Source organism: Balaenoptera borealis (genome assembly GCF_965194805.1).
Source record: "Balaenoptera borealis genome assembly, chromosome: 6".
NCBI classification, from domain to species: Eukaryota; Metazoa; Chordata; class Mammalia; order Artiodactyla; family Balaenopteridae; genus Balaenoptera; species Balaenoptera borealis.
The window spans coordinates 48,734,987-48,752,600 of NC_138863.1; the positions used below are offsets into that span (position 1 = coordinate 48,734,987).

General features: G+C 37.4%; 1 protein-coding gene and 1 pseudogene across 2 annotated transcripts in view; one reads left to right on the top strand and one right to left on the bottom strand.

Moving 5' to 3' along the window:
• The window catches only part of LOC309631315 (uncharacterized protein), a 644,789-nt gene that overhangs the window by 384,302 nt on the left and 242,873 nt on the right, over window positions 1-17,614 (top strand). The gene's annotated exons all lie outside the window — the stretch shown is intronic.
• Window positions 2,036-4,960, bottom strand: LOC309631316 (thioredoxin, mitochondrial pseudogene; annotated as a pseudogene). Its single transcript has one exon. The product of its transcript is annotated as a thioredoxin, mitochondrial pseudogene (transcript).

Below are 17,614 nucleotides of genomic sequence, written 5' to 3' on the forward strand. Positions count from 1 at the left end.
CAGCTGTGTGCCCTTGGGCATAACACTTAGCCTCTCTGGACCTCATTCTCCTCAACTATAGAGTGAAGAGATTCAACCAGAGGGTTCTGGAGCACCCTTTTGCCTCTAACTTTGTATGAATTCTATGTATTTGCCAGTCATTTTGAAACATCTACTACATAAATCCACGGGAAGAAAAAGTTTGTATTCTAAACAGTTTGCCATTTTAGCTTCAAAGTGGAGTTGGAGAGAACCACCACTCCCCCCTAAAAAAATTTTCTAGTTTTTAGAAAACTAATGTCATCATTTTCCAAAAACACAATCCAAATTAGGCTTCAATTACCAAAAATATATCCTGCTGTGACTGTTAAGTGACAGGTCTTGCAACCTGAGTCCTTTTAGTTTGGGGGTGCACCCCAGGGCTCCCATCAGCCTTGCTTTCATGAGCCTCTCAATTCTCACGGTGCCATTGCTCGATGTTTGCATGGGGACAACTCCATTCTAAGTGATGAGAGTGAATGGATGGGGTGAACTGCTGCTGCATATGGCCACCTTGGGGAGGAAAAAGAATATTGTCCCAGTGAGCAGTGCAGTAGGAACTATTCAAGTGAATCTCTAGAAATCTGAAATCTCTTCCCAATTCTTTCTCTCCCTACAGAAGAAAAAAGGCAGTTACCATGTGGGACTTGGGGAAAGCATTCAGTCTCACTCAACCTGGACTCATTTCACTAATTTTCTGGTCTGCTTAATATTTCTTCAACAGTTGTGATTCTTAGAACTTCGTGGGCTCTAACCCACTTCTTAAGCTCTGCATCCTGTTTTGTCTTACTGAATTTTCTCTTTCCAATCCCAGGTGGGTGGGGGAAATGCTTCTCATCTCTGATTTTAAAATTCATTACAGAATCTCCAGTATTGAAGTGCTACCATGCATTGAGAGGACAGATTGCTTTCACTGTCGGCTTAACAAACTCTATCAATAGCAACAAGTAGCATGACGAGGTTCTACTCAACAGAAACTTACTTGTAAGGTTAAGAAAACCCCTGCGGTCCTTAGACAAAACTTCAGGTAACAAGTAGGAGAATAACAGCAGTAAAAGTAATAAAAAATATATCTAGTGTTTAGAAGAGCTTTTTGAAAATATTCTAAAGAAGAACCCTCCCACACTTTCCTTAATAAGATATCTCATATGTGATCACACATATCCACTTCCTTATCATCAGTATCATATGCGAGGATGTTTTGACGTTTTTGTTAAGGCTTTCAAGGAAGGCTTGAAAACAACACAGCAGCATCTATAATGCATAATACTGTCAGTTGTATCAATGGGAAAACTGAAGATCATGTAGGATGAATCACTTGGTTATCATCTGCTTGTTTAAGTTATTTGGGTAAAACAAGTCAGAAGTTGTCGCTTGTTTCTTAGAGCGATGCTACCCCTGCGAGGCTGCCTTCATGTGCTCAGTGACTCCTTGATTGTAGCTAAAAGGGGGACCCAGGGTTCCACACACCACATTCTGTTCCCCCTTCTGTCATTCCTGCTCACACTCTAGTGGGGGGATGAGTTTGAAGGCTTGTTGTCTTCAAAACCCTTCTGTCTATGTGGGCTATGCTGCATCATTGCTTGTTGCCCAAAGGCGCTCTGCAAAGATAACTTACTGCCTAAGAAAGTGGTATATACAGAACTGGTCAAGCCATGGGTTGCACTTTTTACAAAATTAATAAACAATTTTTTAAAGCAGTTTTAGGTTTACAGAAAATTGAGCAGATAGGGCTTCCCTGGTGGTGCAGTGGTTAACAATCCTCCTGCCAATGCAGGGGACACGGGTTTGATCCCTGGTCTGGGAAGATCCCACATGCCACAGAGCAACTAAGCCCATGTGCCACAACTACTGAGCTTGCGCTCTAGAGCCCGTGAGCCACAACTACTGAGCCCGCGTGCCACAACTACTGAAGCCTGTGCGCCTAGAGCCTGTGCTCCACAACAAGAGAAGCCACCGCAATGAGAAGCCTGTGCACCATAACAAAGAGTGGCCCCGCTCACCACAACTAGAGAAAGCCCGCGTGCAGTAACGAAGACCCAACACAGCCAAAAATAAAGAAATAAAGAAATAAAGTAAAATAAAATTAAAAAAAAGAAAATTGAGCAGATAGTACAGAGAGTTTCCATATATCCTCTCCTTTTCCCACTCACAGTTTCTCCTTAGTGCGGTTCTTAGTTCTCTCTTAGTTCTCTTGCCTTAGTGCAGTTACAATTTATTACAATTGATGAACCAATATTCATATAGCATTACTAACTAAAGTCCATAGTTTGCATTAGGATTCGCTCTTTGTGTTCTACAGTTCCGTAGGTTTTGACAAATAATGTCATGTATCCATCAATACGGTATCCTACAGAATAGTTTCACTGCCTTAAATATCTCCTGTGTTTCACCTAATCATCACTTCCTCACCCCGCCTTGACCCTTGACCCCTGACTATCACATCTTTTTACTTTCTTTCCCAGAATGTCATATAGTTGGAGTCATTCAGTATGCAGCCTTTTCAGATTGGCTTCTTTTATTTAGCAATATGCACTTAAGGTTCCTTCGTGTCTTTTCATGGCTTGATAACTCATTTCTTTTTTTTTTAATATCCTCTTTTTTTTAGAAGAAGAAATTACAAATAACAAAACATTAGCAAAATGAGTAGAAAGTACAGCGACTTCTCATATACTCCCCCTGCCCTCACACATGCACAGCCTTCCCCATCATCAACATCCCACACCAGAGTGGTACATTTGTTACAATAAATGGACCTACATTGACACATCGTTATCACCAACGACCGTGGATTGTATTAGGGTCCGCTGTTGGTACTGTATTCTATGGGTTGTTTTTTTTGGTAATTAATTAATTAATTAATTTATGGCTGTGTTGGGTCTTCGTTTCTGTGCGAGAGCTTTCTCTAGTTGTGGCAAGCGGGGGCCACTCTTCATCGCGGTGCGCGGGCCTCTCACTATCGCGGCCTCTCTTGTTGCGGAGCACAGGCTCCAGACGCGCAGGCTCAGTAATTGTGGCTCACGGGCCCAGTTGCTCCGCGGCATGTGGGATCTTCCCAGACCAGGGCTCAAACCCGTGTCCCCTGCATTAGCAGGCAGATTCTCAACCACTGCGCCACCAGGGAAGCCCTGGGTTTCTTTTTTGCTTCTTCTGTTTTTTTTTTTTGTTTTTTTTTTTTTTTTACAAAACAGCAGCAGGAAAGAAAAATGCAGGAGGCAGATGAGCCAGGCACCGGGGTTCAGATCAGAAGGGAGCAGGGAGACCAAGCTGTTACTGCAGGCTGGCCCCGGGACTCTGTCCCAGCATCCTGGGAGCACGGCAACAAGCCCTAGAAGGAGCAGAGAGTGGGTGAGGAGATGGCTGTCCCAGCTCGGTGGTGGCACCGCTCCTTGGGCGGCCACCCTGGCGGTCAGCCAGGTTGGGAGCACTTGAGGCTCCTGTGTTTTGAGGCCTGGTCTCCAAAGCACGGACCCACAGGGGCCAGGCAGAGGGAGGAGGTAGGAAGGGCCGGCACAGAAGGGCTATGAGTTCTATCTGGGTCCCCCGGGACCACGAGGCCCAGGTGGGCAGGGGCAGTCAGGACGCTTCCCTGCTTGTCAGACAATCAGCTTCTTCAGGAAGGCCTCCAGCTGGTCCTCATCCTTGATGCCCACAAACTTGTCCACCACATCCCCATTCTTGATGGTCAGCACGGTGGGCACAGCTGATACCTCATACTCTATGGCGACGTCTGTGTGGTCATCAATATCCGCCTTGGCCATCACCACCTTTCCATGCTGCTTGGCCACCACCTTCTCTAACCTTGGCCCCAGGATCTTGCAGGGACCACATCACTGTGCATGGAAATCCACAACCACTGGTGTCTCACTGTTGACAACTCAGTCTTGAAAGTCTGGTCCATCCTGGATGTTAAAGGTCATTGTACAGACTCTGGTGGTGTATATTGACTGGGCTTGGCTGGGTGTTACTGTCAGGTTATTAGGACTGCGCTGTGGGGTCTGCAGGGCCCTGGAGGCAAGGGGCGCCCACTGACTCTGAGAGGGCTTCCTGCAGATTATGGAGGCCAGGAACCTCCCCAGGAGAAGTCGCTCAGCCATCTCCCTGCAGCGAGAGCAGAGGGGTGCACAGCGCGGCCCTCCCCACCGGTCAAGGGCACTTCTGTTCCCTATTCATTTCTTTACTCACTGCCTGCCATCCAGCTTGCACACATCCCCAGTCACCCAGTTGCCGCAGCCAATGGTATTTGTAGCTTTCCTGCCCCATGGACAACACTGGACAATTGCGAATGGAGCATCTACTGGCCAGGTACTGTGCTAGGTGCTCTGCTCCAGAAATGAGAAGCAGATGTGATCCCTACCCTCATGGGACTCACGTGATCAGTCATTCCTAATTAATACTCAGGTCCCTTGATTGCCACTGCTCCCTTTGGCAGGTTTACTTAAATGCCACTTAAATCTCCCTATTTTTGAAGACCTCTTCTTTCCTTCCCTTCCTTCTCTTCCTTCCTTCTTGCTTTCCTTCTTCCCCTCCTTCCTTCCTTCTTTCCTTCCTTCCTTTCTTCCTTTCCTTATTATACATGTCTTCTCAAGGCAACCACTTCTATACCTACAGCTTCAATTACTTTGTGTATACTCTAATGACAACACAATTTTAAATGTTGTTTTCATTTACCAGTTGTTTTTTTTTTTGGTTTATTCCTAGGTATTTTATTCTTTTTGTTGCAATGGTAAATGGGAGTGTTTCCATAATTTCTCTTTCAGATTTTTCATCATTAGTGTATAGGAATGCAAGAGATTTCTGTGCATTCATTTTGTATCCTGCAACGTTACCATATTCATTAATTAGCTCTAGCAGTTTTCTGGTGGCAGTTTTAGGATTCTCTATGTATAGCATCATGTCTTCCGCAAACAGTGACGGTTTTACTTCTTCTTTTCCAATTTGTATTCCTTTTATTTCTTTTTCTTCTCTGATTGCCGTGGCTAGGACTTCCAGAACTATGTTGAATACTACTGGTGAGAGTGGACATCCTTGTCTCATTCCTGATCTTAGAGGAAATGCTTTCAGTTTTTCACCATTGAGAATGATGTTTGCTGTGGGTTTGTCATATATGGCCTTTATTATGTTGAGGTAGGTTCCCTCTATGCCCACTTTCTGGAGAGTTTTTATCAGAAATGGGTGTTGAATTTTGTCAAAAGCTTTTTCTGCATCTATTGAGATGATCATATGGTTTTTATTCTTCAGTTTATTAATATGGTGTATCACATTGATTGATTTGCGTATATTGAAGAATCCTTGCATCCCTGGGATAAATCCCACTTGATCGTGGTGTATGATCCTTTTAATGTGTTGTTGGATTCTGTTTGCTAGTATTTTGTTGAGGATTTTTACATCTATATTCATCAGTGATATTGGTCTGTAATTTTCTTTTTTTGTAGTGTCTGTCTGGTTTTGGTATCAGGGTGATGGTGGCCTCATAGAACGAGTTTGGGAGTGTTCCTTCCTCTGCAATTTTTTGGAAGAGTTTGAGAAGGATGGGTGTTAGCTCTTCTCTAAATGTTTGATAGAATTCACCTGTGAAGCCATCTGGTCCTGGACTTTTGTTTGTTGGACGATTTTTAATCGCAGTTTCAATTTCATTACTTGTGATTGGTCTGTTCATATTTTCTGTTTCTTCCTGGTTCAGTCTTGGAAGGTTATACCTTTCTAAAAATTTGTCCATTTCTTCCAAGTTGTCCATTTTATTGGCATAAAGTTGCTTGTAGTAGTCTCTTAGGATGCTTTGTATTTCTGCGGTGTCTGTTGTAACTTCTCCTTTTTCATTTCTGATTTTATTGATTTGAGTCCTCTCCCTCTTTTTCTTGATGAGTCTGGCTAATGGCTTATCAATTTTGTTTATCTTCTCAAAGAACCAGCTTTTAGTTTTATTGATCTTTGCTATTGTTTTCTTTGTTTCTATTTCATTTATTTCTGCTCTGATCTTTATGATTTCTTTCCTTCTGCTAACTTTGGGTTTTGTTTGTTCTTCTTTCTCTAGTTTCTTGAGGTGTAAGGTTAGATTGTTTACTTGAGCTTTTTCTTGTTTCTTTAGGTAGGCTTGCATAGCTATAAACTTCCCTCTTAGAACTGCTTTCGCTGCATCCCATAGGCTTTGGGTCGTCGTGTTTTTATTGTCATTTGTCTCTAGGTATTTTTTTATTTCCTCTTTGATGTCTTCAGTGATCTCTTGGTTATTTAGTAACATATTGTTTAGCCTCCATGTGTTTGTCTTTTTTACGTTTTTTTCCCTGTAATTCATTTCTAATCTCATAGCGTTGTGGTCAGAAAAGATGCTTGATATGATTTCAATTTTTTTAAATTTACTGAGGCTTGATTTGTGACCCAAATTGTGATCTATCCTGGAGAATGTTCCGTGCGCACTTGAGAAGAACGTGTAATCTGCTGTTTTTGGATGGAATGTCCTATATATATCAATTAAATCTATCTGGTCTATTGTGTCATTTAAAGCTTCTGTTTCCTTATTTATTTTCATTTTGGATGATTTGTCCATTGGCGTAAGTGAGGTGTTAAAGTCCCCCACTATGATTGTGTTACTGTCAATTTCCTCTTTTATAGCTGTTAGCAGTTGCCTTATGTATTGAGGTGCTCCTGTGTTGGGTGCATATATATTTATAATTGTTATATCTTCTTCTTGGATTGATCCCTTGATCATTATGTAGTGTCCTTCCTTGTCTCTTGTAACATTCTTTATTTTAAAGTCCATTTTATCTGATATGAGTATAGCTACTCCAGCTTTCTTTTGATTTCCATTTGCATGGAATATCTTTTTCCATCCCCTCACTTTCAGTCTGTATGTGTCCCTAGGTCTAAAGTGGGTCTCTTGTAGACAGCATATATATGGGTCTTGTTTTTGTATCCATTCAGCCAGTCTATGTCTTTTGGTTGGGGCATTTAATCCATTCACGTTTAAGGTAATTATCGATATGGATGTTCCTATGACCATTTTCTTAATTGTTTTGGGTTTGTTTTTGTAGGTCCTTTTCTTCTCTTGTGTTTCCCACTTAGAGAAGTTCCTTTAGCATTTGTTGTAGAGCTGGTTTGGTGGTGCTGAATTCTCTTAGCTTTTGCTTGTCTCTAAAGCTTTTGATTTCTCCATCAAATCTAAATGAGATCCTTGCCGGGTAGAATAATCTTGGTTGTAGGTTCTTCCCTTTCATCACTTTAAGTATATCATGCCACTCCCTTCTGGCTTGCAGAATTTCTGCTGAGAAATCAGCTGTTAACCTTATGGGAGTTCCCTTGTATGTTATTTGTCGTTTTTCCCTTGCTGCTTTCAATAATTTTTCTTTGTCTTTAATTTTTGCCACTTTGATTACTATGTGTCTCGGCATGTTTCTCCTTGGGTTTATCCTGTATGGGACTCTCTGCGCTTCCTGGACTTGGGTGGCTATTTCCTTTCCCATGTTAGGGAAGTTTTCGACTATAATCTCTTCAAATATTTTCTCTGGTCCTTTCTCTCTCTCTTCTCCTTCTGGGACCCCTGTAATGTGAATGTTGTTGCGTTTAATGTTGTCCCAGAGGTCTCTTAGGCTGTCTTCATTTCTTTTCATTCTTTTTTCTTTAGTCTGTTCCGCAGCAGTGAATTCCACCTTTCTGTCTTCCAGGTCACTTATCCGTTCTTCTGCCTCAGTTATTCTGCTATTGATTCCTTCTAGTGTAGTTTTCATTTCAGTTATTGTATTGGTCATCTCTGTTTGTTTGTTCTTTAATTCTTCTAGGTCTTTGTTAATCATTTCTTGCATCTTCTCCATCTTTGCCTCCATTCTTATTCCGAGGTCCTGGATCATCTTCACTATCATTATTCTGAATTCTTTTTCTGGAAGGTTGCCTATCTCCACTTCATTTAGTTGTTTTTCTGGGTTTTTTTCTTGTTCCTTCATCTGGTACATAGCCCTCTGCCTTTTCATCTTGTCTATCTTTCTGTAACTGTGGTTTTTGGTCCACAGGCTGCAGGATTGTAGTTTTTCTTGCTTCTGCTGTTCTGCCGTCTGGTGGTTGAGGTTATCTAAGAGGCTTGATGGGAGGCTCTGGTGGTGGGTAGAGCTGACTCGTTAATCATGTTTTTAAAAATGCTTTCACAGCAAAATCTAGGCTGGTGTTTGATCAAACATACGGGTATCGTAGCCTAGACAAGTTGACACATAAAATTAACCATCACAAAGGCAAATCCATTTCCCTGGGCAGGAGAAGGTCCTGATTACCACTGTAGCATATTGTATTATTAAATTGATTTACTTAGTAAAGAAGATAGTTCCTCAAATTTAAATATACGTAGGACCTTCTTTGCAGTCAGAGACTAACCCACTTTGGGTGTTATCGTCAGGTTTTTATGATGAGAGTTGTCTGAATCTAAGAAATTTTTATTCTATACAATTAAAAAAATGTTACTTAATAAACTGAACTACATTGGATGATACAAAAAGAACAATAGACAGCATGTGGACAAAGAAGTTTTTGAAGTGCCTATGACAATTAATATCTATTGCTATTATGTTTCAAAAAACACTTGGGTTTTTACAATATAAAACTATTATTAAACTTCAAAGCCCTATATTCTTGAGGCTAAAAGAAATCATTTCTATTAAGTTTATTTTTTTGAATCTTCTTCCAAACCATTGTGGTTATTCTCCAAATACATGTTATGCATTAAATTTAGGTGTCCAAAATTCTAATAAAACTCTGGTGGATAGTTGGTAAAACTTTGTATATCAGTTTGCACACATTTTCTTTGCTGACTTCAATATAGGTCTAGTATGTTTTAAATATGAGAAAATACGTTTAATTACCCTTCCTAGGAAATAACCCAGCAGGTATGTGTGTGTTTGCATGTGTGTGTGTATGTATGTATGTGTGCGTGTTAGGGTATTGTCCATCAATCCCGAAACTATGTGAATTAGTCTACAATACACTACAAAATTCAAAAATTCCTTTTTTTTCAATATAAGAAGTTGTGGAAACATAAAACATTTCTAGATTACCTTTGACTATGTATTATTACTGCTTCCAGAGGCTATAGCACCAGAGGCTGAAAGCACATTTACACACACACACGCATGCACACACATCCTCATACACACAGCCACATCATATAGCTGTGATGTTGGAATGATGTTATACTCTCTCTGACTTGACCTGAAATGACTTAAAAAGGCTCAGTTAGACGAAAACAAAATAAATCCAAAGTCTAATTGTCAATATTGTGACATAAATAAAATCTGGTGGTGTGTTTTAGATAAAATCTCAAAAGCCAGTGACTCCATGTATTTTCCCTTTCATTACTCTTTGCTATTAAGCCTACGAGAAAAAAATGCCTATTGTGCCCTCTCTTTCTCTCTAATAGCCAATACTGATGTTTTGATGGTCCTGGGGTTATATAGAAAATCAATTCCAAAAGGGAAGAAGCTGGAAAAGTAGCTGATAAATATAATTAAACATTATTTCCATTTTATTGTATATGTATATATTCTTGATTCATGATAATAGTAATTACCACAGTGTATTCAGAAAGATTAAATTAATCAATATTTATAAAGCACTTACAACTATTCATGGCACATTGGTGTTTTAAAAGAACAAAAGGGAGGTTGTCTTTAAAGAGGGCAGCCAGCAATCCCTTCCCTCTTTGTACAGACATGCTGTTCTAACCATCTATGAGGTAGAGTCTGTTTTCCTCTTTGAAGATATGTATGTTCCTAACTGAACCACTGGGCTCTTTTACTCATTTATTGACATTAAGAAATAATTAGGAATTATTCCATTTAGTTGGATATAACATAAACAAACGATATCATTTTTCAATAAAAGAGCATGTTACATTCTACTGCCACCGACTCTAGGTCACAATCTGTGTTGACATAGAGTAGCAAAAAAACCGGGAGGGAAGATAAATTGGATATAGCTATGTTTATGGTGGTGAAACAATAGAAGTCACTGAACTTCTGTAATTAGAATTGGAAGTACACCTCCTTCTGGCTTAGGAATGACCAGATGTTAGGATTACTCTTAGGAAACACCGAAACATTTTATTTGGGGTAAGCATCTCTTTTATAGTGTACCCAAATAATGCACTAGATGTCTATCAATTAAGCACAGCTGGTGTCAACCTGAAGCAGAAGTAAAATCAATGGAGATACATCATTAGCACACATCCAAAACCAATGCAATTAGAATATTTCATTTCTCAATCTTGTTTGGTCTGTAGGACATTGCAAGCCCAAACAAAGCAAATTCAACTCTATGAATTGTTATGGAAAGCTGAATTTACCCATGAGGTTGCCACTCAGTTGTGAGCAAATTGACACCAAAGGAATTTTCAAAGATTGCAATGAAAGGGTATGATAAATACTGGACAGAAAGGCAGCAAAATCTTTACAGTGGTTTGATTGTGGATGATTACTTTTTCTCAATCTCTCTATTTTCCTCAGAGAATATAAAATACATATACTTTTTTTTAATTAAAAGAAAACCACGAGAAGAAGCTGAAAATAAAGCAATGTAACTACAGGTGCAAAATTAAAAACTGAGTGGAGTCTATGTTGATTTTATTTTTATTTTGGCTTTCTTGGACTATTACATATAGTTATATATAATTTATGTGTATATATTCATGTATGTATACATGCATTTGCTTACAGCTGTCTATTTTTGTTACTTGATATCAAATATTGTCATTACGAAAAATATTGCTTGGGAAAAAACAAAGCTGAATAAGAATGAGCTTGAGGGATAATTTTGAGTAACAGTAAGATAAAGACGAATTTAACTATTCCTTCTTGGTCCTAAGTCAAAGAGAAATTTGGAGAGGAGGTGGCAGAAAAGTGGGTATTCAGGAGAAAAATATATCTGCTATAGCAATACAAACTACTATAACGATACAAACTACTGTAGCAGTAAAAACTAGCCTTTGTTCATCAACAATTCCAAATTCCAAAATTGTAAACTTTCTTTCTTCATAAAATGTTAATAAATATATTCGTTTTTCTGACTCTGACCAAATAACTGGAGAAGATGGAATTTTTAAAAAATATATTAATAATATAATAAAATTTACTGCTAACTGTAAACTTATTAAGATCTCTCCCACAGTTGAGAAACAAAATAATCTCTACATTTTCTGAGTTTGTCAATTTAATCATTTTTTTAAATAGCATTTACAGAAATACATAAATTATGAATATCTTTATATCTTGCTTTATACTTTTTTTAGTTTACAGCACTATACTTCTGACAATTTTATAAATTATTGACAGGAAGCAGAAATAAATCTATAACATTAATTCTTTTTTCTTAGTTTTGCTGATTTCATTCTGATATATGTGCTAGGGATTGTGGTGTCTATTTGTGTTGCCACTGAGTGACAACCTAACTTTGACCTACTTATAATGAAACGTCGTGTTGTCACTCAGGCTCAAGAAGCCATTAAAATTTGACAGCATTGCCTCCTGTCAGGTTTTCCTAAATTCGACTGAACAAAACATCTACCAGAATCATGAGTTTGTTTCACAATTTTTTTAAAATGACATCTTAACTGTTGAAAAGTAACCTGTTGAATTTCAGTTCTGGCCCTCCACAAACTAAAGGTCAGCCTATTAAGAATTTTCTTATTGACAAGGCAGCTTTGCTTCTTAAGGATACATCATCATAGCAAAATAAGGTAGTTTGGAAAAAGAAAAACATCAGTTCATCATAAGCCCTGAACTTTGGCTTAGTTTATTTTTTTTTCTAGGATTGTGGTTTTCTGTCCAATAATCCATTAAATCGGAAAAGGAAAGCAAATACAAGTCATAACATGAAGCTAAAGAGAAGTTTTCAAGTAATTTAATTATGTTTATAACACAGATCCTAAAATTGCAGGTATTCATAATTACAATCTAAACACAATACTGCAAGCTTGATCTTGTTCATTTTAGAAGATATTTAAGGATATAAACAAGGTCGGTATATCAAAGAAGAAGGGATGTGTCAAATGGATAAAATGAGTTTAAAAAAGAGCAATTTAAATAAATTTGCCATTCTTAAGGATCAAAGAAAGATGAAGGAAGTCACAATGAGTGTCTGGGAATCATAAACTAAACTACAGTTTTTATTCATTCATTAGTCTCATATTTTTAAACATAAAAGAACTAGAGAGAGAAACAAAGGGTATCTGACTTAATTCCTCAAGTAGCATTTTAAAATGCTTTTCCCACTGAGACTTCAAATTTAACTTAATATTTTCTGGGATTTGCCTTTGAATATGTCTAAATGGCACAAATAAAATAAAATATAAGAAAGTAAAAAAAAAATGAAAAAGCTATCAAAAATTTTAAATGTATTCTTTCTAACAATAGCTATATAAATAGAATATATTAATGAGCTATAAATTTAAAAATCCACCATACAAACTATTGTATTGCTTTAGCAACCAATTTAAAGTTAGTGGGGAGAGGGTATGTTAAATCATGCCATATTTGACAAAAGATGATAGCATTACTAAACAAAAACTAATTTGAATTTAGAATTAAAAAGAGAAAATGTTTCTTTGATAACAAATATGCAATTATTATAGCCTTGGCAACTGGGTGGGAAAATAATTCTACTTTTCTTGAAGTATAGTTCACTTGCAATATAATATTAGTTTTAATTGCACAATATAGTGATTCAATATTTTAATATGGATTATACAGAGTTATTACAATATTATTGACTGTATTCCCTGGGCTGAAAATGACTTACCTGTGACTTATTTTATAACTAGTAGTTTGTATCTCTTAATCCCCTTAACCTATTTTGACCATCCCCACAAACCACTCTCCTTTGGCAAACACTAGTTTGTTCTTAGTATCTATAAGTCTATTTCTGTTTTGTTATATTTGTTCATTGGTTGTATTTTTAGGTTACACATATAAGTGAAAACATAGTATTTGTCTTTTTTTGTATGTATTTGTCTTTATTTCACTTAGCACAATACCCTCTAGGTCCATCCATTGTTGCAAATGACAACGTTTCATGCTTTTTTATGGCTGAGTACACACACACACACACACACACACACACACACACACACACCCCACTTCTTCTTTATCCATTTATTTATCAATGGATATTTAGGTGGTTTCCATATCTTGGCTGTTGTAAATAATCCTTCAATGAACGTAAGGGTGAATATATCTTTTCACATTAGTGTTTCATCTTCTTTGGATAAATACCCAGAAGTGGAATTGCTGGATCATATGGTAGTTCTATTTTGAACTTTTTGAGGAACCCCCATAGTGTTTTCCAGAAGCTGCACCCATTTACATTCCCAACAACAGGAAGTTTCCCCTTTCTCCACATCCTCACAAACACTTTTTAGTTGTTGTCTTGATGATGATAATTCTGGCAGGTGTAAGGTAATATATGATTTGCACTTCCCTGATGATTAGTGATGTTGAAGATCTTTTCATGTGTTTGTTGGCCATCTGTATATCTTCTTTGGCAAATGCCTATTCAGGTCCTCAGCCCATTTTTAAATCAGATTATTTGTTGTTTTCATATTGAGTTATATGAGTTATTTATATATTTTGAGTATTAACCTCTTATCAAAAATATCATTTGCAAATATCTTCTCCTCTTCAGTAGAATGCCTTTTCATTTTGTTGATGGTTTCCTTTGCCATCCCAAAGCTTTTTCATTTGATGTGGTCCCATTTGTTTATTTTTGCTTTTGTTGTCTTTGCCCAAGAAGAGGGATCCAAAAAAATTTTGCTATCATCAATGTCAAACAGTGTAAAACCTGTGTTTTTTGTTTATTTCTGAAAGTTTTATGGCTTCAGGTCTTACATTGATGTATTTATCCACTTCAGGTTTATTTTTCTATATGGTGTGCGAAAATGGTCCAGTTTCATTCTTTTACATGTAGCTGTCCAGTTTTCCCAACACCACTTATTGAAGCGATGGTCTTTTCCCCACTGTATGTTCTTGCCTACTTTGTCATTGATTAATTTACCATATATGAGTGGGTTTATTTCTGGACTCTCTATTCTGTTCCATTGATTTATGTGTCTATTTTTATGTTCCAGTATCATACTGTTTTGATTACCATAGCTTTGTATGGATAGTATAGTTTGAAGTCAGGGAGCATGATAGTATTCTCTTATGATTGTTTGCATTCTGTGATATCAGTTGTAACTTCTCCTCTCTAATTTCTAACTTTATATATTTGGGTGCTCTCTCTTTTATTCTTGATGAGTCTGGCTAAATGTTTGTTAATTTTGTTTATCTTTTAGAACAAACAGCTCTTAGTGCCGTTGATCTTTTCCGTTGTTTTTTGGGTCTCTATTTCATTTATTCCCTCTCTGATCTTTATTAATTCTTTCCTTCTACTAACTTTGGGCTTTGTTTGTTATTTTTCTAATTCCTTTAGGTATAAAGTTAGGCTGTTTATTTGACATTTTTTTTGTTTCTTGAGGTAGGCCTTTATCTCTATAACCTTCCCTCTTAGAACTGCATTTGCTGCATCCCATAGATTTTAGAAAGTTGTGTTTCTATTTTCATTTGTCTCAGTATGTTTCTTTATTTCCTCTTTGATTTCTTCATTAACCCATTTTTTGGGTAGTATGTTGTTTAGTCTCCAAATGTATTGTTTCTAGTTTTCTACTTGTAGTTGATTTCTAGTTTCATACCATTGTGCTCAGAAAAGATGCTTTGATATGATTTCAATCTTCTTAAATTTACTGAGACTTGTTTTGGGGCCTAGTGTGTGATTTGTTGTGGAGAATGTTCCATGTACACTTGAAAAGAATGTATATTCTGCTCTTTTTGGATGAAATGTTTTGTAGATATCTGTTAAGTTCATTTGGTCTAATATGGTATTTAAAGCCAATGTTTCTTTATTGATTTTCTGTCTGGATGATCTATCCATTGATGTAAGTGGGGCATTAAGTCCCCTACTATTATTGTATTACTGTCAATTTCTGCCTTTATTAATATTTCCTTTATATATTTACATGCTCCTATGTTAAGTGCATATATGCTTAAGAATGTTCTATCCTCTTCCTGGTTTGACTTTTATTGTTATGTAATGCCCTTCCTTGTCTTTTGTTATAGTGTCCATTTTAAAGTCTATTTTGTCTGATATGAGTATTGCTATCTCATCTTTCTTTTTTGTTTCCATTTGCATGGAACATCATTTTGCATCCCTTCACTTTCAGTCTGTGTGTGTCTTTAGCTCTGAAGTAGGCAGCATAAAAATGGGTCTTGTTTTCTTTTTTTCCCATTCATCCACCCTATGTCTTTTGATTGAGGCATTCAGTCCATTCACATTCAAAGTTATTGTTGATATGTATGTACTCAGTGCCATTTTGTTACTTTTTATCTGGTCGTTTCTGTAGTTCTTTGGTCTTTTTTCTTCTTTTTTTAGTCTCTTCCCTTGTGGTTTGATGATTTTCTTTAGCGTTAGTTTTGAGTTCCTTTCCCTTGTTTTTCTGTGTATGTATGGTAGGTTTTTGATTTGTGGTTGTGGTTACCATGAGAAAGATAGATAGATAGATAGATAGATAGATAGATAGATAGATAGATAGATAGATGATAGATTTGCTTTAAGTTGATAGTCATTTACACTTAAACCTGTTCTAAAGCTCTACATTTTTTACCCTACCCTCCACATTTTGTTTTTGATGTCATATTGTGCATCTTTTTTGTGGGTCCCTTTACTACTTAATGTAGTTATAATTGAATTTGTCACTTTTGTCTTTTTACCTTCATATTATCTTTTTAAGTGGTTGATCCAATGCCTTTACTATATATTTGCTTTTAGCAGTGAGATTTTTTTTCTTTTATATATTTTCATATTTCTAGTTGTGGTCTTTTATTTCCTCTTGGACAAGTTTCTTTAACATTTCTTGTAAGGCTGGTTTACTAGTGATAAGGTATTTTAGTTTTTGCTTGTCTGGGAAACTCTTTACAGCTCCTTCAATTCTGAATGATAAACTTGCTGAATATCCTTGAGACTTGTTCTGTGGCCTTGCATGTGATCTACATGGACAGTGTTCCATGTGTCTTTGGTTTTTCCTTCAGGACTTCAAATATATTTTGCCATTCCCTTCAGGCCAGAGTTTCTGCTGAAAAATCAGCTGATAGCCTTATGGGAGTTCCCTTGTATGTGACTTTTTGTTTTTCTCTTGCCATTTTAAAATATTCTCTTTATCCCTTACTTCTAACACTTTAAACATGATGTGTCTTTGTGTGGATCTCTTTGGTTTTATCTTGTATAGGACTCTCTGTGCTTCCTGGACTGGGGATCTGTTTTCTTCCACAGATTAGGAAAGTTTTCAACTATTATTTCATCAAATATGTTTTCTACTTTCTCTCTCTCTTGTCCTCTTGGGACCCTTTAATGTGAATATTAATACATTTGATGTTTTCCCATAGGTTCCTTAAACTATTCTCAAATTTTTTATATTCTTTTTTCTTTTTGCTCTTCTGACTGGGTGATTTCCACTATTCTGTATTCCAAGTTGCTTATATGATCTTCTGTATCATCTAATCTGCTAATGATTCACTCTAGTGTATTTTTCATTTCAGTTATTGTATTCTTCAGCTCTGATTGGTTCTTTCTTATATTTTCTATTTGTTGTTGATGTTCTCATTCTGTTCCTTCATTCTTCTCCTGAGTTCAGTAAGCGTTTTTATGACTGTTGGTTTGAACTCTTTATCAGGTTAATTACTTACCTCCATTTCATTAAGGTTTTATTTATGGGGTTTTATCTTGTTCTTTCCTTTGGAAAAGGTTCCTCTGTTTTCTCATTTTGTTTGACTTTCTGTGTTTTTTTCTATGAATTAGGCAAAACAGCTTCAGTCTTGAAGGTGAATTCTTATGTAGGACTGTACCTATGCACCACGTGTGCTCAATGGTTTTGGTGGGAGGGCTGGAGCTGAAGCAGGTGTGGGTCAGAGCCTCTTCCAGGGTATGCTGGGGGCCATCACCTTGGGGTGGGGGCTGGATCCAGAGCTTGGTATGGGCTTGCGGTTATATTAGGGTGGTCTTTGCAGGCTAGCTAGATTATGAGGTGTTTTTCATTCTGCTTCCTCTGTGCTGGAACTCGGGATAGTAAGTTTGTGTGCAAGCCCTTTCAGAGCGCTGTCTCTGGTCCTATAGCTCTCCAGCTCTCCCAGTCATAAGCCCCACTAGTTTTCAAAACCAGTTAAGGGGGCTTATCTTTCCAGTGCCAGTCCCCAAGTCTGGGGTACTCAATGTGTGCTCAATCCCCTCACTCCTTAGGTAGGACCTCCAAATGTGTGATATCCCCTCTGTTTATGGGTTATCTGCTGGAGGTGTGGGTCTTTACTCGATTGTGTTTCTGCCCCTCCTACCCATCTCAATATGTTTTTCTCTTTATATTCTTAATTGTAGAAAAGTTGTTCTGTTAGACTTCAGGTTGTTCTCAGAAAATTGTTCTGTATGTAGTTGTAGTTTTGGTGTGTCTTGGGCAGGAGGTGCAGTCAGGATCTTCCTACTCCACCATCTTTGTCCCACCTCTGGGAATGTGATTTGAAATCCTCACCAAACATAACACTGAGAG